Consider the following 4,588-nt stretch of genomic DNA (forward strand, 5'->3'; position numbering starts at 1 on the left):
TAGTCACTATGTGACTAAGTGGCCCAAAGTCACATAGTAATTGGTAAAGTTGGGATTGCAGCAGTGGCAGTGTGGCTCCAGGGTCCACATTATTTACCACAGTGCTCTGTCCTTCCTCCCAAGAAGTCTTGAATCTTTAATAGGTACGCAGTGCATGAGAAACATACAATCATTATTTGCTCACTGTATTTGTCAAATCTCACATATACAGGCTAATATTTTCATGTAACTGTCATAAGCTTGAAAATTGTTATTTAATAATAAAAATATGAAAAATGTAGGGCTGCCCTAATAGTATCATAGGTAATTTGACTGAGAAGGATGCTTAGTTCATCTAGCTCAATCCCACTGTTTTCCAATTAGCAGACTGCGACAGATTTGTAATTACATTTAGAAAGTGGCTTGAACCTATGCCTTCTTACATTAAGATTGGAATTTTCCCCTGAGTATGCTTCCTTTTAAAATATGGATGCTGAGGTTCTATTTTTGAGTGCTCTCAGTACCTAATTAACATTATGAGCAAAACCATGTCCTACAGTTGTCTACCTCTCTTTTCAATCTGTTTTCTCCTCCCTCACTACCGAGTTCACCTCAAAAGTTTTGAAAAAAAAAATACTAGCTGTGAATATGGTAGTTGGTGTTATTTATGAGTTAGTTGAGTTCAGTTAAATATTAATTGCTGAAAATCAGGATAGTGTATGCAGATGTGGTAAGAATTGTGGCATAGCCAAGAATAAGGCGGAGAGATATGCAGCTCCATAGAAAGCAATCAGCCATTCTGACTAAGTAATTGCTACAGAGAACAGTTTGCTAACTAATTTGTGATACAGTTCAAAGTCTAGTCTCATGACATTTAATGAGAGAGTCATGAAGACTAAACATCTTTGAGATGTGAAGGACTAAAGGTTTAACAATGGAATGCCATAGTACTGAGTAAGACACATCAAAGATCTTATTTCTGGTGCTACACAGGTCGTGTTGTAAAGATACGACAACTACGACAAACTGAAAGGGCTGAATTGATGCCAATTTACTTATTTCAATTTTTTCACAACCACTAGAGAGTAAATTTCTTGAGAGCAGGAACCTTTTTATCATAGCTGATTTCTGGGTCATGAAGTAACATATTTTAGGTAAGGAATTATTAAACATATGAATAATTGTATCTTTACTCTTTTCTATAGAATACCTACTAAGATATAGAGACAGATTTATTTTTTTAACCTGTTGGCCTAACACCAGTTCTTAGGAGAAATAGAATTATCAAGGGAGGGTCTGTTGGGTCCACTGGAAGAGGAACTCAATAGAGATTTAATAAATGTTCATTGAGTATAAACCACTGTTGAAGATATAATAATGATGTACTCAGTAACCTAATGGATATATTGATATTCCTGTTCACAATGTCATTACAGGTCCTCTTCTCCTGAGCTCTCAACTCTGATACAAGACTGAAAGAAGAGTCAATGGGCCAGATTAGCAATGTTACAGAATTTGTCCTCTTGGGTCTTGCTCAAGACACTGATGGGCAAAAAGCATTATTTGTAATGTTTTCATTCATATACATTGTGACTATTTTGGGAAACCTGCTTATCGTGGTGACTATTATTGGCAGCCCCTCCTTGGGTTCCCCAACGTACTTCTTCCTTGCCTGCTTGTCATTTATGGATGCTGCATATTCTACTGCGATTTCACCCAAACTGATGATAGACTTACTCTATGATAAAAACACTCTTTCCTTCCCAGCTTGCAGTTCTTTACAGAACACCTATTTGGTGGTGCTGAGGTCTTACATCTGATGGTGATGGCCTATGATCCCTATGTGGCCATCCGTAATCCACTGCCCTATTTGACCATCATTAATTGACAGGTTTGCATCCTTCTGTTAGTGGTGGCCTGGTTCAGCGGTTTAGTGCATTCTGTTTCAAATTGTTGTTGTGTGTAGCCTCCCTTTCTGTGGCCCCAATGTCATTGACCATTTCATCTGTGACATGTACCCATTATTGGAACTGGCATGCACTGACTGTGATTGCCAATGGTGGAGCAATCTGTATGGTTGTCTTCACCCTTCTACTAATCTCCTATGGGATAACCCTAAACTCCCTTAAAACTTATAGTCAGGAAGGGAGGCATAAAGCCCTGTCTACCTGCAGCTCCCACATCACCGTGGTTGTCTTTTTTGTTCCCTGTATTTTCATGTATGTTAGACATGTTTTTAACTTTCCCATTGATAAATTTATGACTGTGTTTTATACAGTTATCACACCCATGTTGAATCCTTTAATACACACATTGAAAAATTCAGACATGAAAAATGCTATAAAAAACCTCTGGTGTAAAAAAAAAAATAGAATAAGAGTGTCCCTCTTCATGTAGTTACGGGGTATGTAGACAAGATCTTTCCAATGAGATTGTCAGACTTGTAATGGCAATTCAGGGATCCTAGAGTGGGAAAGCAGGATTTATGAGCTCACAGCTCAATTAGCATCTCATCCCATCATGGCCTCGATTTGACATCCAGGATCTCAAATTCTATATCCAGAGGTAGGGTGGGTGAAACTCTATGGGTTCAATTTCTAGTGTACAGCTCTTTTATTCTGGTTCTTCTCTATTTTAAGATCTATGAACTAGAGACAGGATTTTTCTTTCACATCCTCAGCATACAATGAAGGAAGAGAGGTGTAGATAACCAAAAATAGGCACTCCTCTTCACAAGAAAAGGCTAAGGTGCTTCTTTCAGTGCAATTTCCTTAAAAACGTTGTGATATTTCTGCTTCTTTAAATTGGCATTTACAACATTATACAAGAGCCACACTTACAAAGATCTTTGCATCTGACTCTTCTTGGGTTTGAGCTGAGAATCTGTGTGTGTGGCAGTGGGATAATTCCCATAGGAGTCTTAGAATTATTTTCATTTAATTGGTAGGGTTTGTGAGACACACTTTAAAATATTTCCGATCTCTTCTCAAAGAATCTTTCATTGACAACTTTGAGATGACATTTATTATGACATTTAAAGCATGTGGCATTGGCTTTCAATCAGAAGCTAGGTGAAATTACTTACATTGAGTCTTTAGATCTTTGGGGAGACTGGAAAGGGAAACCAGTTTTATTTTTGAAACCAGCAAGTTTGGGCTCTTTTATTTTTCTTGTACATTCTTCCTGAAAATTCAAATTACTTTTTTAACTCATATATTTATCTATGTCTTATCATATCATACAACACTATAAGAAACAGTTTGAGCTTTCAATATTGTACTTGAAAATTTGAACTGGATCCACCTGTTCAATTAAGTATACTTCCTGTTTTCTGTATTACTGTATGTGGCAGTATCACCAAACCTTTTGGGCACTAGATAAAATGTCACTCACCCCACCTCTAAGTTACTTCTGTCTTTTCAGCCATCACTTACACTGTCTAGGAGATTTTTCTAAGTGTCATCTAGCTTCTGTTATTAAAGCCTATGCCACATGCTTTAAATTGTTGTTATGGAAGCACCATAGTTATAGGTGCTACTTTTTATTCTGGTGATCTCTTCCTGCATTGTATAAGGCTCCACAGTTTCTGTGACTTAAAACAATCGCCAGTTTATTTATCTTCAAATTTTATAGGCTAGGAATTTAGGCAGTCGCTGGCTGGTTATTTCTTCGGCTTCATGTTCCATGGAAGGAAGTCGCTCACTGTTATTCAGCTGATATCTGGGTCATCTGTAGGGTCCAGGAAAGCTTCATATTCATAGTATCTTGGAAGTGATGACTGGAAGTGATCCACTGAGTCCTTCCTCCTATCCATTTAGATGAAGGACCACAAGCTTTCTCCAGCAGGATAGTCAGGCTTTTTACATGGCACTAAGAGTTCCCCATGGTAGAAAGTAGACGATGTCTGGCTAATTAAGAGCTATGTCCAGAACTGGCACAATGTCACTTGCACCATCTTCTATTGCTCAGAGTGGTCACATAGCCATCGCAGATTTGAAATGTTACAGAAACAGGTGATAACCCTTGAAGGGGAAGAGGAAAAGTCACTTTGCAGAGCAGTGTGCAGAACAATTGTCTACATCTGAAAAGGTATATGTTGGGAGTTTTTTTTCAGATTGAGTTGAATCTATAAATCATCTTGGACTGAAATATCATCTTAATAGTTGGGTTTCTAATTCTTCAATACAATGTATCTATTAGGTGTTTTAAACTATTTCCTATGTTTGTGTTTGAAAAATTTTGTAGTTATTAGTATAGGGATCTTACTCATCTGCTCCTAAGTATTTATGTGTTCATTCAGATGCTTTAACAGTTTTTTAATTAAAAAATTCAATTTTATTGCTGTTAGTATATACAAATGCAACTGTATTTTTAACTTGACATTCAAGTCCTACAAATGTGCTAAATTTGTCACTTATTTCTACCCATCTCTGTAGACTTTTTACAGTTCTCTGAGACAATATCATATTATCCACAAACAAGAATATTCATTACTTGGACAGATATAGGAGTGTTTAGCTTTTCAATTTGTTTTGGGGTCATTTTCAGAAGGTTGGGTTTTCCCTACATTTTACTGTTTTATCTAAGCTGCCAAATTAATTAAAATAAT

The 4,588-nt window shown here is 36.9% G+C and overlaps 1 pseudogene; it reads left to right on the forward strand.

Moving 5' to 3' along the window:
• Positions 1-1,466: 1,466 nt before the first annotated feature.
• On the forward strand, positions 1,467-2,600 carry LOC100989090 (olfactory receptor 4A16-like; annotated as a pseudogene).
• Positions 2,601-4,588: the final 1,988 nt, after the last annotated feature.

Source organism: Pan paniscus, chromosome 9 (genome assembly GCF_029289425.2).
Source record: "Pan paniscus chromosome 9, NHGRI_mPanPan1-v2.0_pri, whole genome shotgun sequence".
NCBI lineage: Eukaryota > Metazoa > Chordata > Mammalia > Primates > Hominidae > Pan > Pan paniscus.